The following is a 19,606-nucleotide window of genomic DNA, read 5'->3' as shown; positions in this document are numbered from 1 at the left end:
TGTCACTTTTCTTTCTTGCTTATATAAACAGGATTTGGGGATGTTTTCAAATTCCAAAATGCATTGAAAGCCTTTTAAAAATGCTTTATAGTTTTCAGTAGCCAACTAATGAAGAAAATAGAGACTTTGAATGTAACATTTAATATATTTTCATGAAGTGAAGTACAATTAATTTGTGTTTAAGTAAGTTCTTTTGCAAATTATTTTTCAGATGAAATAATAATGAAGTTTTTGAAATTATAAAGGCATATAAAAAATAATCAGTCATAATGTAGACCCTCATGCTTGTAATTAACAGAACTATCCCCAAAACAATTAGAATATCATCTCTAAATAATTAAGAAGAGAAAAAATATATAAATATGATATGCATTTAAAAATGACAACAGATTTTTTACAGCATAGAATAAAATTTTTGATATATATTTGCAGTTCTTTTTTAACTACAAATACTTTATTCTATGACATCTAAATTTTATTTTTTCTCTCAATAGTCAATAAAAATGTGCTTACTAGCAAATCAATCCAATGTATCGGCATTTGAAAGATTTAGTTTTCTGTTTAGTTTTGTTTTTTCAGGGCAACTTTTTTCACATAAAAAAATGTTTATACTAAAAATAATATTTTGCTTAAATATATTCTTTTATACACAGATTTGACACTGCTTCACTATTAAGTTTTGAGGGCACCTTAAATACTTTAGCCTAAAGTAAAATTCTTTTAATAAATTATTTGTGAGCTGTGGGTTGGCAAAGAGTGCTTAAAGATAGCTAAGACCTGGAAACATGTTTTGTTATTCATCATCAATTTAATGCCAGAGTTTCAATGTCTAAGTCACTTTATTTAAATGGAAAATAACACAGAAATTAGAAATCAATACTTAAGGAACAAGTATTTTATGTTTTAGAACGAGAAACACAGCTCAAATATCTAAAATAAACTCCTGTAGCCTGCGTTGTACATTTTAAGTTACAGCAAACCTGAATAATAATATTACTTGAAAGAAAAAAAGAGAATGCTCTTTGAAATGATTCCTTTCGTCTTTTCCTTTGCTTACGGTGCCATGAAAAATCCTAGCACATGCGCTAAATTTATAAAGACAAAATGCCAGTGACTCAGGGGATCATCTTGTTCATTTTAAGAGCAAATTAAAACAGTGAAAGAATGGTGCAAATAATTGTTTCATATGTTCTTTGCTTGTGACTGCTGTAATCATCGGGCCTGATTTACAAATGTAGACTTGAAGGTTTCTCAGCTTCCTGCAGGGTAGAAGACTGTTACTTTGGCACTCACCCTCTCGCCCTTGTAATCACCACTCAAAACTGCCCTGGTACTTCCAATTCCCAGTCTCTTGATTGAACACCTCATTCTGTGCTAACAAGGTGTCCAAGGTATTTGAACAGGGGCTCCAGTCGGAAAATTGTTAATGGTTCTGCTCATTAAGAGTTGCTGTACTAGTTTTGGTAATTTGGTAACTGTCTAAATTGTGAGTTGATTTTTTTCCCCTTCAGCTTAAGGAAGGAGGCTACATTTAAGACAGTAACAGTAATGAAACTTCTGTTTCAGAACTGACAAGGAAAGTTGAGTGCTGTTGGTGTTATCATGCAATGGTTTTCACAGAATTAATAAAATTATCTTGAATGTCTAGGCTTATTCTCTGGTTGTGTTCAAGATACGGTTAAAGTAGGACCAAATAAAGAAGAAAAATTTTCACAGGATAGGTCTATGAAATAGCTAAGATTCCTGAAAGTTTAAAGGATAAAGATAGATCAACAAAAATGATTTCTTCAAAAATGTGAGAGAAAATAGAGTTATGACAGTGTTTCTAAACACTTTATGTCAAAGTAAAATTGATTATTTTTGAAACTTCTGTTTCTATAAATAGACAACCAGGTCTTTAAGAACACATATGACCCATTTTGTTTTTAAAAAATTATCGATCATGTTGATTTACTTTATTTACTATTAGAATGACTTTTCAGGATCATTAATTACAAAGACTATTTTTATTCAAAGATAGACAATTTTAATAGATACATTTTTCTACTGAACAATTCTTTATAAAAAATATTTCAGATGTGATCTGAATGCTCAAAATTGTCTTTTCAAGTATACATAAAAATCCCAAGAACGTTTTTCATGAGTTAAATACATTTGCCTCCATGGCAATTGTTCTGACAATATCAAGTTATTTTAGTTATACAACCTATTTCTTTATATTTCTATACTTTATAAAAGATATATTTCCCAAGAGGAATTAAGAAAAAAAATCAATATAGGTGTGTGTGTGTGTGTGTGTGTGTGTGTGTGTGTGTGTGTGTTTAAAACCTTTGGTTTAGTTTGAAACCTGTGATTTACTTTATCAACTCAGATTTAAAAGGGAGAATATTTCTAAAAAACATTTTTCTTATACAGTCTCTATTTGTTTCTTAATCATGAAAGGCCTTACTAAGTTTGGCAGCAATATCTCCAGGGATTTATTTTAAATTATTTTTAGTGATTTGGACAGTTGCCATTTTATCATAGAGATGAAAAGGTGGGAGATGAGATTCAGCTGAGGATGGAAGTTTCTCCCCTATACCGAGCAAAGGGCTATTTTAAAGTGATTTATGTGGCAGTTTTCTTCTGTGTCACCATTATGTCCCTGCTGCCTGACTGTGACAACTTGGTGCTTGCTAACATTTTGGTAATAATTTATGGGGATGAGATTTTTTTGCCTGGAGTTCAGCCTGCAGTCCTTTTAACACTCTGCTTAAAGGACTAAGTTCTCTACAGGCTTATTTATTTTTCACTTTGGAACTGTGCACTCACACAAAAACCTGCCTACATAAATCTGCAACTTTTCTTTTTGAATTGGAAGTTGAATACAGACCATGACTTGTGCATATAAAAAAATGCAGAAATAATGCCCCCCTACTGTGTAAGTATTTTTGTTTTTCATGAATCAAGCCCAAAGTTATTTAAATTAATTCTAGTCTCATCATGGTAATAGAATATCATTTTTTGCCTCTTAAAAATACTAATGCATGGAAGTAATTTTACTGGTTATTTGACCAAGTTCCTCATACATTTTTAAATTCTATAACACGAAGAAAAAAACCAATGGCTACAGTTTCATGTTAACAGGCTTTAATCAATCAACATGAAAATACAATTTTTGATGTTCACAAACCATCATACTTTTCATTATATCTTTGAAAATCTAGAAGACAAAGAATTCACATTTTTCCCCCATGTGTTTACATTGAAAGCTATGCAATTGATTAATCAATCAGGGAATCTCTGAAATCTTGCTCTTTGATGATGGGTGTTATGATTTAGAAATTCTATCACACATCGAAGCTGGACACATTTGCTTTAAAATAAAGGCTCTGACTTCTTTATATTTGGCTATATGCACAAGCAGATTAAAAATATGGTTTATTGTGCTAGACCTAGCTTTGGTTGTAAGTAAAAAATAAATTAGTGCTGTGTTTTTTTTAAATATCGAAATCTTCAACACCTAATTTGAGTGATCTTTCCAGTTGTTTGTCATGGAAAGAGACTTCAATTTGCCCATGGATGGATTAAGAGGAGTTTTGTTAATATTAGTGGCAAATAGATGGAAGTTGGAATTTTTTTTTAATCTAGGAGGTAATTCAATAGATTCCTGCTTAGAAAATACCACTGACTTTCACAGTCATGTATATGTAATTCAGATATGATAAAGCCATAAACTGAAAAGAAAAATATTAACTAATGAAGATTTGAAGCTTCTAAAATTACTTTTTGGGGTTTTCTATTGGTTCTGTGATTTTCTTTACAAAACTAAGTACTGCCAATTCAAAAAAGATAAAATTGTTTTATAATGCTTTGGCTAAATGATATCAACATGTGTAGTCAGTTTAGGTAATTGGTTTCTATACCTGGTCCCGGAAATCACTCAATTTATTTATATTTCTAGCATGGATAAAATTGCCATGGAATACAGTAGGAAAACTATTATTTACTTTCTTCTTTATGTAGTTCTTTAAAAAATATTTTGCCTAGGTATTTTAGCATTAGTTGTGACTTCGAATTATACTGAATTTGTTTTAATCATTTCAATTTATTTTAGCCATTATAAAACAGGCTGACCCCATGAAAGTAAGGTCACATAATTTTTTTTTTTGGATTATGAGAGCCTAACTTTGCATTTGGTTCAGTGCTTGACATATTATTTGTTTTTAATAATTGCCTAAATGCATGCTCATAGTTCACGTTCTACTTTGTATAAGAAGGTAATGAACTTATGACTTTAAAGGCTGGAATCTCACAGTAAAAGAACAATGAGCATTTAAATACTTGTTATCAGCTTTGTTTAAGTCATTGCAAATAATAATACAATTATTGCTCAGATATCTTAGGTCTTAAATCATCAGTACAGTAAGAAATCTAATGATATAGCTCAAAAATCTAATCTGTAGAGAGGACAAAAACTTGACTTCAGTGTTATACTGTTAAGAATTGTCAAGGGACTAAAATATGATGCCTTTTTAGGACTGTAAACATTTTGTGTAGAGTGAATTTATTATAGTGTTTGAGAAAGCTGGCTTCATGGTGATGTTCGGGGGAAGTCACATTTGTGTTTTCTCATCTGTCACAGGTATTCAAATGTAAAAATCAAGGTCAGTATTGGAGGCCATGTTAAAGGTCCCTTTGCAAAATGGGCAAGATTAGACACAGAGTTAAGGTAAATGTCCTTATAATTTTCCTTTATAGTCCTTGAATTTTAGAATCAGAGTGACTTCTTAAATGAGTTAATCTAAGGCCTTCATTTTAAAGATGAGGAAGTTGAAGGCAAGAGAAGTTCAGGAATGTTCCTAGAGTCCCACAGGCATTTAGTAGTCCTGGGACTAGAATCCCTACTTACCAGGCCAGCGTTCTTTCCATCCTTTGGCCCCAATCACCTCAAAATTAATACCTATTTGAATGGTTGTGTTGAATAGAACAAGAGCAGTTGTGCTGAGCCGCAAAAAATGACTTGATCCTACTCATGGTATATTTGTTACTTGTGAAAACACATTTAAGTCATTCTTGTGCACTAACTCCTGGTGCAAAGATCAGAAATAGCATCACAAGCTAAAGTTTGGCCAAAATGACTGGTGAGTTTACGAAGCAGATTATTTGTGTTTTTATTGAAGTTATCTTGAATATGGGAATTAGTGAAAGAAGGAAAACATTTTTTATAGACTTGAAGCTGGGTTGATTTTCATGGTATTTTTATATCATGGGAGATAATACATATTTTAGACGAAAGATCTAAGTGTGTGTGTGTGTGTGTGTGTGTGTGTGTGTGTGTGTATGGGTATATGTGTAGTTGGGTGAGGGATATAGTATTCATCTATCACTATGCCATGGTCCAGAAACAGACCACATAAGCCTTGATTAGTGATGCAGGGAAATAGTCACAGAAAACAAATATCTGAGATTCAGCCAGGCAATGAGGGCTGTTACATGATTGATGGCACGTGGCAGTATGGTCTCACAGCTCATGGGTTTGAGCCTGGCATCGGGTTCTCTGCTGACAGCTCGGAGCCTAGAGCCTGCCTCAGATTCTGTGTCTCCCTCTCTCTCTGCCCCTCCCCCACTTGTGCTCTGTCTCTGTCTCTCTCTCAAAAAAATAAACATTAAAAGCATAATAATAAAAAAAAAGAATTTGGGAGTCCAGAACCAATTTACATTTTTTTCTGTGTCTTGTTAGTTGTGTGACTTGTAAGTCTGAACCCTCTCAGCAGCTTGGTCATAACAAAGGAGAGCGTTAAGATGGTAGGGTATCTTAGACAAAGTGAAGTAAAAGCAATCAATAGTAAAAATAGAGGAGTTAGCCTTGGTAGAATTTTTGAGCAAATAAGGACACAGTTGAGGCTAAAAAAGAATGCAGTAGTGTCGAAGGAAACTGGATTCCCCACTGGATTTCAGAGAAGATACTCAAATAATTAACCTGCTCCTTTTTGTTTGATTGCCTTTAATTGGACATCAGAAATTATGCCTTGAATCACCATTGGCAAGTTTACTTCCATTTTTCAGCAAGTTCCAATTTGGCTAAAATAAAGTAGAAAAATTATTTACTATCTTTAAATAATTTCACTATCTCTCTTGGAGAGATATTGAAAGATATATACTATTGAAAAGATAAACTATATGAAACAGATATACTATTCTCTTGAAGAGAATCCTTCAAGTTCCTATTACTATTATGATTAAAATACATATGCTTGGATTCTAGAATGCTTTTTTTCTCCATTAATGTTTATTTATACCACTTTTCCTACCAAGGATGTAATTATGGCTCATCCATTTAAAATTACATGTTACATTAAAGCCTCTTCATTCTAAAAATGTCATTGTGTTTGACTTTTTTCAGTCAGATTTTGTCTCGTCCAAGAACCACTCCAGTGTAGAACAATAGTTTAAAATTTTTGGTATTTGGACTATCTTGAGGATTACACACAGAATTAAGATTCCTTTATGGACTTCAAAACATTTCATTCTTACGTAGAAATGAAAATATTTTAGCTTAATTTTTCCTATTGCTTTGGTCATGAAAAGGACAACTTTCCATTTATCTTTGGACAGACTCTGCTCACTCTTCCCTGAGATAGTCCCAAATTCTTAGTAATATAGTAGGCATTAATGGTTAAGAAAGACCCACATTTGAGTTCTCATTCTAGCACTACCTAGCTGGGTGATTCTGGAAAAATTATTTAACCTTTCTGAGTCTGAAGTTGTTATTCTTCCCAGCCCAAAATGACTTTTCCTTTTCATTCAGAAATTCTTACTACTGGAGGCCTGTATTACTTTCTATTGCTATTGTAACAAATTACCACGAACAACACAGAAGTATTATTTTATAGTTCCGGAGGTTAGAAGTTGGAAATTGGGTCTCATTGGGCTAATAGCATGGTGTCAGTACGGCTGCATTCCTTCCCGAGGTTCTAGGCAGGGGTTATCTGTTTGCTTGCCTTTTCCAGCTTCTGGAGGCCACCCTATTACTGCTTGTGGCCCCCATCCATCTGGAATGTTTTCACTTGTATCACTCTGACCTCTGCTTCAGTGGCCACTACTCATTCTCTGACTATGACCCTCCCACTTTTCTTGTTCACTTCTAAGGTATTTGTGATTATATTTGGTCCCACCCAGATAATCTAGGATAATCTTCTGACTTCCTCAATGTAATCACATCTGAAATCCATTTTGCAATGTAGGGTGACATAACAACAAATACAGGGATTTGGATGGATGTGATCGTCTTTGGGGAGGGACATGCATTATTCTGCCCATCACAAGGCCAAAAGGGATACTTCATAGATTCCCACCTCTTGACCACACCCTGCTCCCCTACCACCAGGGAAGAATATCACTTTAATACAATTCCCCACATGGATGAGGAAAGTAACTGTTTGCTTTCTATTTGTATAATGAATTATCTCTCTAAAAATGCCAGTGTGTAAGGGCTCTATTAGTATGCTTGAACACTAATTAACAGGGACATTTCTTCTCATTTCATTTGACTTTCATAGGTTTTGTCCATCAATAACTACACTGTGGATCTGATGATTCTTTCTCACTGCAGCATCTTACTTTTATTACCTATGGATGGCTTCATGCTAACCAAAAGGTTAGATGGTACAATAATTTATGCTAATCTCAATTTGCTTTCATGCTGTAGACAGTACAAATAAAGCTGCAGCAATTGATTACACATCACTGACAGCAGAAGGAACATACAGTTTCATCAATGAAAAAACTGAGTCATGTAATGGCTCAATAGTTATGTGTAGCCTCATGAGAATGACAATCAAAACCAGGTCGTAATGATATGAATATTTATTGGATACCTCATCCTGCTTGGTAATTTTAATAGTCTGTAAAAAAAAAAATAAGTTTAGAAGGAAACATTTCTGTTTTTCTTGAATACTCCTTTATAAAATACAATGTATTCCTATCGGGGTTTTAAGTATTTTTACATTGATTTTCCTGTTTTTAAGTTTTATTATTCCATAGTCATTTGATTTAATCCTAAAAATGATTGAATGTAATTAAATATCTATATTCAGAAGTACATTTCGGTGTCTGATTTAGATCCTTTGCCTTAATTGGAGACTGTTTTGGTAAATTAGGCTGAGGAATAGTTAAAAAATATATCAATGTGTAAAAATGACGTCTTAAAAACAGCTAGAATAAACATCTGTAAAATTTGCTTATCAGAATAGTCATATAAGGGATGGTGAACAATTACTGAAAGAATAGAAATAGAATGCATAACTTCCAAACTGTTAGAGAGAAAGAAAAAGGAGAATAAGGAAAAGTCTATCAAGTCAAGAAAAGGCTATAAAGGAAAGGGGAAAAAATCAGAGAAAAAAAAACAAGACTAAATATTCAGCAAATATTGAATGAGCATCTGCTATAGATAAGGACTTTTTGTCTCTGAAAATGTTAATACAAACAAATTGATAAGCACAATAAGTATAAATAGGTGAAACTCTTCTGTTAAATGCCAAAGACTTCCAGGTTGGGTACACTGTTTTTATATTTTAAACAGTAGATATGTATAAGTGAGACACCTAAATCAAAACGTACAGTATGACTTACAACAAAGGAATGGGAAAAGATATGTAATACAAATGTGTTTCACCTAATGACATAAACTTACTATATGTAAAGCCAAAGATATAAAATTATAAGATGAAGTCAACAAATATAATAGTGGATGTTTTTTCAAAACATATATCCAAAAGTAATCTATCACAACTAAATCTAATAAGGATTTAAAAAATCCTAATGTATAAGAGTAGATTTTAAAAATCAAAGCTTACCTTAAAAATTAGCATAAGGCACATCATTTTGGTTTCTAGATGTTATTGACTAGATTGTCAGGCCATCTGGTTAATCTATTGCATTACAAAGGAAAATCTTAATAAAATCTTCTAATTCTGATATCAAAATCCTTGTGGATCTGGCTAATAAGCCTTAATAGACCTGCTTTCTGCCTTGCTTTTTTTGTCCCTTGCTTTTCCAATGAAAAGTTATTAAAGAGTATTACATCTCAGTCCTCAAGGAAAGGAGGACAGGGGTAAGAAAATATCTACTTACTAAAGCTTCCTCTAAAAGTGAAGGAAACCACACTACTGTGCCTAATTCTGTAGGAGACAGATATTGCATATTTTAACACTCAGATTGCCAAAATGAATGGGGAGATAACCTAAAAGTCCTGAATTTCACAACACTGCATCACAAAATGTGGGCATTCTAAATTTATTTTGGTAAGTAATCTTAATAGGGGAAATCTTGTTAATAATAAATAAAATGAGATGCAATATGAAAAAATTATGATATTCAACATGGTATTTGGTTGTTTAAATTGGGCTACATTATTTTGTTCCGAAGCTTGGTAAGATAATGTGGTACTATGTCATTTGGATTTCTTTTTAGTGAAACACCGATAGAATATTTAAGCACTAAGAATGCTTACAACACCCCATTATATCATGTCTTCTTGTCTTAGAGATGTTCTTTTTTAAAGTATGATAACTAGTGAATACAATCAGCCTATATCACCATGAAATTAAACAGCAGCCTAATGGTCAGCGTATATCAAAGTGTAGGATCCTCCTTTCAGATGGGAATAACAAAATTGAACAGATCAATCAGAAGAGATAAAACTATGAAGTTAACTATTAGTTTTTTGGAGGTGGGGTTGTGTGTGTGTGTGTGTGTGTGTGTGTGTGTGTGTGTGTATCTGTTTGTATTGTTTATTGTATTGTATACTATATTGAATTATATTGTATTACTTACTATCTTGTATTATATTGTATTACTTACTATCTGGCTTTTTTGGCTGCTATATTTTAACCTTCTGCAAAGTGTTAGTGATAATGTGTCAAGAATACAACACAGTCTCCAAAGCAATGTTAACCCTCAACATAATTATTTTTGTTTCAAAAGGGTTGGTCTTCACTACATACCCATAAACACCCCTACACGTTACTAGTCTCAGGAGTTTTTAACACTTTGGGTGATATTTGATTATTCTAGACTAGGACAGGTCAAACTGGCCACAAATGAGAAGAGTGTCTTTAGATAATTCCAGAATTCTGACCTAAGGACTAAGAATAAAAACCAGAATTACAATCCCTTTTTCTTGTCTAGGAATTTGGTATTATATTTAATATTCTTTTTTTTTAAGTTTTTACTTAGTTATTTTGAGAGAGAGAGAGTGAACAAGAGTGTGTGTGAGCAGGGGATGGGCAGAGGGAGAGAGAAAGCAGGTTCCACCTAACTATGAGATCATGACCTGAGCCAAATGGAGTCAGAGACTTAAATGACTGAGCCACCCCAGTGCCCCTCTATGTAATATTCTTTATTCTTGTTTGTCATTCCCATTCTTTATTACTGTGTTTTTAAAAACACAATTAAAGACACTTTGATTACAAGTTTAATTTTTTATTTTTTCTGACTTGCCTTTAGTCTTTAACTTTATTCTATTACACGGATTACACAGCTGACATAATGTGAAAGTTACTGTTAATCCAAGTTAGGTTGAGGCAGAGCGGGATGAAATAAACCATACTAATATTTTCACAATGAATTATTGTTTGGCCCTCTTATTGTGGCTGAATAAACTTGTTCAAATAAGTTTGGACATTTCTTTCTTTTTAAATTTTTTTTAATCTTTATTTTTTTTTTGAGGGACAGAGAGAGACAGAGTGAGAGTAGGGGAGGAATAGAGAGAGAGGGAGACACAGAATCCAAAGCAGGCTCCAGGCTCCCAGCTGTCAGCACAGAGCCTGATGTGGGGCTCGAACCCACGAACTGTGAGATCATGACCTGAGCTGAAGTGGGACGCTTAACCGACTGAGCCACCCAGGTGCCCCAATAACTTTGCACATTTCAAATTTAGCTGGCTGGACCAACAGGTTCCTACCAGGTCAATATGAAAACTTTTGGTTATCGTCTCAATTTCAGTTGAAAATGTCATGTAACTTAACTTTATCATTAAAAAAAAAAAGTCAACTTTTCTATCTGCAGCTTGTTAAACTAAAAATATAAAGTCTTCATTAAAAATAATTTCCTGGTTCAGGGCCCCTGGGTGGCTCAGTCAGTTAAGCATCCCACTTCAGCTCAGGTCATGATTTCAGGGTTCATGGGTTTGAGCCCTGCATCAGCCTCTGTGCTGACAGCTCAGAACCTGGAGTCTGATTTGGATTCTGTGTCTCCCTCTCTCTCTGCCCTTTTCCCACTTGCACTCCATCTCTCTCTCTCTCAAAAATAAACATTAAAAAACTTTAAAAGAATGCTTTCCTTGTTCAAAATATAATTTAATTAGAATATCCCATATGATGTTTGTTCTTATGCTGTTTCTTAATATTATCATTATTATTTTTTTTTACTATGAAATGGATAGTCTGCAAAATTGTTTTTTTTTCTGTTAGTCCCTTTGTTTTTGGAGTAGGTTTCTGTAATTTTATATACATTGTAGACTGGAAATAGAATTGTATTTTTCATTTTATGTAATATAAGTAAAACTTTAAAAATTATAATTTTATATTTATATTTATATTATATTTATATTTGTTTATATTATATTTATATATTATATTATATTATATCATATCATATCATATCATATCATATCATATTATATTATATTATAAATATAATAATCGTGCAGTATAACTTTTTTCAAAACTTTCACAATCCTGGGTATGGCTTGGAAGAAAATAACACCATGATAGACAATGACACAACTGAATTGACAATTAGGTCAACACTTGGGCTGCACTAAATAGAATTTCAGTTCCTACAACCAAGGAGGTAATAACCCTACTCTACCCTGCATGCTCGTATTAGTGCATTTGTTTCTGGTTCCCACCAAAAGTGTTGCAGAATCAGTCTGGTGGTGAGACTACAGAATGGAAAAGATTCTAGGGATCAGGGCACATGAAGAACCATTGGAGGAAAAGGAAAATGAAAGACTCTGGGATTATATGATAATAATCTTTAATAATTCATTGAATTAAAAAAAAGACGTTTTACATTTTTCTGTGTACTCCAGAAGAACAAGTTTAGGACAAAATATAAGATTACCTGGGGTGTAAAATTAGAAGAAATAAGAAATAATTTAAGCTCTATGAAGTTGGAATGAGGTTGTGCCTTCTCTTCATGGAAGCCCAAATAATTTGTGAGAGGTATTTATAAAGCATCTTCATAAAGTTGAAAAGTTGAATTCGATTACATCTGAGGTTTCTCTCATACTGTAAACTTTACTTTTCTATATTTAAAGAGTGGAAGAAATTTTCTATCAAATTCATCCTGGGCATGTAGAGCATTTTTCTCCTGCTGAGTGTACTTTAATAATGGTAACAATAATAATAATGAGAAATATATAGTATTCTTGATACCACTTTATAGATGAATAAACGGAGATAAAGTGAAGTTCAGAAACTATCGCAGCTACAAAGCCAGTGAGTGTCGGAACTATGATCTTAACCCATAATAGATCTGATTTCTATGCCTGAGTTTTTAATGCATACATTCTATTGTCTGTATATGAAAAATAAGAGTTAAATCACCATTGCGACCTCAATCTGTAGAGAATCATCTTATTTAAAGAAGAATCAAATGACAGAACAGTATCTTGAGGTTTCTTATATTAAAATTATGGAGGACATAATACTAATGATGATGATACTGAAATCTACAATATACTTTCTCCTGAAACTGTTACTGCTAAACTAATTTGTTGGGACTTAATGAAGTCCTAGGTTCTTTGCTAAATGCTTTTGAGCATTATTTCATTTAATGCTCAATCCTCCTTCCAGGGAAGGTGCAACTATCTCTGTTTTGTAGCTGAAGAAGCTGAGGTCCAAAGTCATACTCCAGTCAATGAAAGATGCTGTATTACCTAGAACAACTATCGTGTATTCATTTAGCTTAGTCATTCTTTCTATAGAGAATCATTATTTCCTATCTAGACGTTTCTCCAAATGAAAATGTGACATGTCTTCAAGCCAGGATCCTAGATTACTCTTTTAAGCTTATTTTAACAGTTATTTATTTAAAAGAAGAAGAAGAAGCAGAAGGAGAATTTCTATTGTCTATGGAGAATAGTCTATCAGTTGATTACTGGATTAGCCAACAATCAACCAGCAATCAGTGTACCAGACACTGTGAAAAATACAATGATCCTGCAGTTAAGGAGCTTACACCTAGCTAAGGAGTCAGAATTTAGAGATGTAAACAGTTAACAATAAAAGAAAGCCAAATGATTGCTATAAACAGTAAAAGATTTTGCAGTGAGAGAAAACAAAAACAGAAATAAAAACATCCTGGTAAACCATGTGTGCTAGGGAAAGCATCATGGAATTTACCCTGTGTGTGGATGAGGACAGAGGACCAGAAAGATCATCTGACATAGAGAAAAGGAATAGAATGAACACTGACACATGGTTTGTAATATAGGATATGTTGGACTCCAATGACTGGACTATGGTGGGTTTTAGTTTACCTGATTATTTATGATTTTACATTATTCCTTTTAAAAAATTAAGAGAATGCACGAATATCAACAGTAATCAATTCTATTTGGAAAGCACGACTTGTTCAAGGGTGATTGTCTATAGGTTGGCTTCCTGCAAAGCCTACATAAAATTTGGCTATGTCTCTATGGTTAAGTCACTCAGTCTTGGTCCTGTCATTTACAAATGTGGTCCAAATTCTTTTACATTTTTCCCAACAGAGGAAAGGGACCCAATGACTGTTTTTACCAGTAGAATACAACAGATGTGACATCATGTGACTTCCAAGTTTAGGTCATTAAAAGCCATGCAGTTTTGTCCTCATCCCATGGAACACTGACTCTTGAAGTCCCAAGCTACCATGTAAAATGCCTGTCTAGCCTGAGGCTTCCATCTTCTCCTCATGAAGAGGCTATAGCTGGGTCCACTGGTCAACATAATCCCCTTAGCCCTGCCTTCCTGCTGTCCTTGCCAAGAGACCAGATACGTAAGTGAAACCATGTCGGAGTCTCCAGATCAGTCCATCTGCCAGCTGAGTACAACTCAAGCTCTGTCAATGCCACATTAAACAGAAGAGTCACATAGCTGAAACTTGCCTGAATTTCTAACCCACAGCATCATAAGGTATAATAAAACCGTTCTTAAGATATTAAATTTTGGGGTTGTCTGTTATGCAGTAGTAAATAGCTAAGACACCCGGTCACCTGTAAGCTTGAATCCCAGTCCTCGATCACTGAGCTCTATCATCATGCCAGGAGTGTAGCTTTTGCTTTCCTAGTTAGGAATCCTGCTATGGCAAATACCTTCACTGTCTAGTACTGCGTTAGAATGCAGGAGGCGCTGGGGGAACTGCACCTGTCCTATCGCTCCTGCTTGTGTTTTTTTCTGGTGAATATTCCCCTAGTAGACCGGAGTTTGTACCACTCAACCCCGAGCCCTAGTTCACACAACACAGGGTTCTTTCAATGTTCCATGAGGTGCTGTGGGACTACATAGGTAATCTAAAAGTAAGTTGGATGCCAAAACACTAGAGAAAAATTATTCAAAGGCAGGATGCAGATCACACTCTACTATGGTGAATTTTCTGGGACAAACCTGATTCTAAATGTTCTATCTCCACCACCCAAATTATTGCAGCATCGTAGGATTTCTTATATTTTGGGTGTCTGAATTATTTATTCGAGACTATCTTTTTCAATAGGAGAGGCACAGAATCTTTTGTCAGACTATATGTCCCAATTTTGTGTTCAGAAATAGGCCAATGTTCTTTTAACTCAAAGTTACATTACAACACATTTGGTGCCTCTCATCAGAGTATAGAGGCTGAAGGCCTGCTGGACACACAAAAAAAGGGAAAGTAGAAGAAAAACACCTTCTCCACAAAGGCTATATTTAGTTCATATATACAGATATTATGAAAAAAGTAATAATTTAGCCTGGTTTTTTTAATAGTTGAACAGGTCATTATAAGTCAATCTGGTAGGTGTGCATTTCTCAGCAGCATTTTCTTGCGGATTTTTAAAGATGTATTTTTAGTATCCTGAGAGAAAAAAAAATTTCATCTCCATCAGAAGTTATTGCAATTCTTTAAGCCATTTTTTTGTTTGTCTTTGTCCCTGGTGACTTACTAGACTTTTAAAATTTGCTATTATGCAACGTGCACCTTCATATTCTGGCAGACTAAAGGTGGAAAGGAAAGCCGACCCAACTCCATGGTCCCCTAATGGCACTGGGTTCTGTCATTCCGCCAGGGGTGTTTATGGGGCTAACACTGCTTTGACGTGTAACTGTCTATCTTACAGAGAGCTAAACTTGAAGGAGGGAACGCTTTGCTAGGGAGGGCCAAGTGAGGCATCATGTACGAGTGTGTTTAATGGCAACCAAGAGCTAAAAGAAATTTAGATCAGTAGAAACGGTATCTGCCAACTAAGTTCTTATCCTCTCCTCCAGGACGTAAATGTCATCTAAGTAATTCCAACACTGTTGGTGTATTTATAATTAAGAAATTAAAAAAAAATGTAGCCCTCATATTTCCAATGTTATTTCTAATATACCATGGAGTAAGTGTTGCTACCAGGTTACTTACTCTGCCATCTTTCTTCTAATCAGTCCTCATGTTTTTGCTTACATTTTTTTAATGCTTATTTAAAATTTTTGAGAAGGAGAGAGGGAGACAGCATGAGCAGGGGGAGGAGCAGAGACACAGGGAGACACAGAATTGGAAGCAGGCTCTAGGCTCTGAGCTGTCAGCACAGAGCTCGACGTGAGGCTTGAACTCACGAACCATGAGATCACGACCTGAGCTGAAGTCAGATGTTAACTGACTGAGCCACCCAGGCACCCCTTGCTTACATTTTTTATTACTTCTATAAATTGGGTTATCTTGTTGAACAGTAGTAGTCTTTAAAATGATAGGTTTTCTGTATGTTTCCCTATTAAAAAAAAAAAAAAAAAAAGGATGCCATAATGGTTAAAGGATGGGGCTGCCCTTAGGTAGAAATTAGAAAAATTTTAATTTCACTTATAAAGAAACTTTTTTAAGAAAGTATCTCTAAAAGGGAATGGCCACTTTGAGAAATAGGAAATGGAATGGGAAGAATGCAGATAATAAAAATGTGTGACTTTGTCAAAGAGTGATTCAAGTAATTGGGAACACGTAAAAGAGAAAAGGGAGAGTCAATTAAATGAATAGGCTATTTAGTTGCCCACCTCCCTGATTAAAGGCACATCGATGAGTTGGAATAAAAATTTCTGTTGATTAGTTACAGCCAGTCTGACTGTTTCTCTGTGTTATCTGATTCTGATGGAGAAAAAAAGAAAAGATCTAGAAACAGAGAGGGTGCTAAAAGAGGCAGTTGGAGTCTTGCTTTAATATTAGCAAGGCAGTGTCTTTTTCTGGGCCTCACTGCTTAATTAAAGCTAAGTGCCAGCATTGAAAAAGTTCAACTGTCAGTGATTCTAAATTAAAGCATAATGTTGGAGAAAGTACTCTAAGGACTTTGGTATCTCAAGCTGCAGGTGGCTTGCTAAAGTCTGGACTGGAAAAAGCAACAAAGTATTTCAACTCCTGAGAACTGGGTGTTAAAAGCAAAGGCATACCAGGAATGAAAGGAGTCCAACGTTTAGTTAGAAAGTGATTCACTAACAGTTTAGTGAGGTGAAACTCTCTATATAAGTATTTGTGTCTTATTTAGCTTGACTCTGTGGCTTGCCTCACATACATTCGTAATATGCATGGTGTAGCAGAGACCATGTGGGATCACAATTGAATGACCTATGTAGAAATTTGAATTATGCTCCTTACCAGTTGTGTGATTTACGAAATGAAGACGATTGGCTATTTTAAGAAATATGTTCTTTATAACCGGCAAAAAACGATAGATTTATATATCATTTTATTATAATGCTGTTGAGTTAAAACATTAGAAAGGGAAGTATTTGCTTGGGTGAAGACTTTGTCTTATTGCCTCACCTATTCATGCCTGCAAAGGGAGGGGCAGGGAAGGCAATTAACATTTTTTGAGTATTTACTGTATGCCAGGAATGAGGCTAGCACTTGATTACTCAATTTCCGAAGAGTCTGTGAGATGGTTAAGCTTGTCCCCATTTTATAGATGAAGAAACTGAGCTACAGGGAGGTACTTTGTCCAAGTTTTCATGGATATAGTTTATACAGTTTGATTGAGAGTTAAACATAGATCTGTATGTCTTTAAAGATCATGCTTCTTCTATTCTATCAGGTTCCCAGTGAAAATAGGTGATTTAAGAGGGTTCAGTGATGTGTCTTGGAATTGTAGACATGGGGCTTTGGAAAAAAAGGAAAAAAAAAACTGCTATTTGATCACTAAAAGACACATCTAGCAAATGACAAGTAATAACGGTACTGAGGGATGGTTCTTCAATTCCTCCAGCATTTTTTTTTTTTTTTTTGTAATTTTTATTTCAGGACCAACAGTCTTACTCCTCTTGTTCTCTTGCATTTCCTAGATATTTAATAGTCCTTGAACATTGGTTTAAATTTGACTTGCCTTTGCTGACTCTTCCAGCAAGATTTTCATTTTCACTATTATTTCTGATAAATTTAAAATGTATTAAAAAGGCACCCGGTAAAAGCATGTCATATGTCTGTTGTGCTCATCATTTCATTTAAACCTCATGCCAACCCATGAAGTGATTTACCATTGCCATTAAATTTTGAAATCAAAGCTTGAGAGATTGCCCACATTCATGCAGTTAGGAAGCAATGGACCTTGTGTTTCTGATGACAAAGCCCTTGCTCCTGGGCACTGCGCTGTACCGTTGGATGCTTATAGGCCAGTAGTATCTTGTAGAATGACTGCTGACACAGTGTTCGGGAAATGTGGAAAGCATGTTAGCTACAGGGACGTTTCTAGAACTCTTGAAAATACTCACCTAATGATGACCCTCAAGTGGTCCCATAATGTAAATTCACACACGCGCAGATTGTAATATTTAAGGAAAGAACAGGTGAGCCAAGTGACTTCTAGAGTCCATTTTGTGAAATAATTTTCAGGACTGATTGAACGTAGCTTAAATAGTGCCATTCCCATGTGAGGTATATGTTCTTGAAACCATCCCCAAATCTGAACCTAACTTCTGTTTCAGTGAACTAAAGAACACCCTATATGAACAGCTGCAGCATCTGATTGATGGGTAAGAGAATACTATTTCTGTTGACTCACTTAGAATGATGCCACGTGTATGAGGGGGGAATTTCTGAATTCAAAATTCTGCACTATTTCTGAATTTTCTTACGGAAGTTTGGCTTTGGATATCCAGTCATACTCTAGGAAGAAACTCAGATGGATTTGTTGTTGTTACTTGTAACAGAACATCTGGTATATATTGGCAGAAGGTGTTAGTGATGAATTTCAGTAAAACCAAAGCCAAAATCTTGATGGGGGTATGAGTTCATCTTGTTTATATCATTCTCCCCATGTCAAATCCAAAGCACAAATATTGCTTCCTACCTATAGTAGCATCTGAAAACATAATAGCCACAGTCATGGGGTTTTAGAAATTACGACTAAAGATTATGCAAAGTATCAAGATGGAAAAAGCAGATTAGTAATCCAGCAATAATAACATATTATATTGTTAAATAACTCTAAATTTTTAGGAAAAGCAACTGCAGAAAAAGATAGCTTTTCTCTTTTTGTATTCAGTATAGTTCAATATAGTTGGAAAGAGACATATCCTAATTCCATTTCTCAAAGCACAGGTATATTCCCTCATGAACCAATCTTTCCTCAGCAGGCTGATTTAGATAATAAAATGAAAAAGAGATAACTGAATGGATCCTCCAACCTTCTTCTTCAAGAATCGGAGCGGGGAGCCCCTTGGGGCGGCAGGGCAATTCTGAGGCTGCAGAAGCTCTCTGAACAGCTGTTTGGTAGTAGTCTCAACAGAGCTCGTTAGCACAACTAGTCAGGGCCATGTTAACTGGGTCCCTTTACTGTTGCCGCCACATTCCCTCTTATCATGTCCCTCCATTATCACTCGCCCGCCTCCCCAGCTTGCTCTGTTAGCACTTCTGCTCTCCGGAGAGGAAAGAATTTTCTTTCATTCTTTCTCTCTTTCCCTCTCTCCTCCCTTCCCCCTCTCTCCCCCTCTCTTACCCCCCTCCCTCCCTCTCCTTCCCACCTCCTTCTGACCAATTCTTTCTCATATCTCTCGCTTTTCTCCTTTATCTGATGCTACCTCTTTCCCTCTCCCCCTCCTCTTATGGCTGCTTCTCCCAAAACCAAATGTGTGGGTTCTTTCTTTCCCTCCACCAAGCACTACTCTTCACTAGTTTTCATACCTTTGATGGAAGGAACTGCCTGAGTATCTTAAATCATCAGACTAGAGGTGTATTCTCTTCCTTTGCAAGGGAGGCAGTAAACAGAATTGGTTAAGAACACACGCTTTGCAATTGGACTAGAACTTGACTTAAATGTCAGCCCTGACATGCTGCGGAATGCAGCACACAAGAATAAATCACCCTTAGCTCCTATGTCCATATCCATTAAATGGGGGTAATAGTATCTTCCTCATGTTAAGTATAG

Source organism: Leopardus geoffroyi, chromosome C2, assembly GCF_018350155.1.
Source record: "Leopardus geoffroyi isolate Oge1 chromosome C2, O.geoffroyi_Oge1_pat1.0, whole genome shotgun sequence".
In the NCBI taxonomy this organism is placed as follows: domain Eukaryota; kingdom Metazoa; phylum Chordata; class Mammalia; order Carnivora; family Felidae; genus Leopardus; species Leopardus geoffroyi.
Note: the sequence above shows the minus strand (reverse complement) of the source record.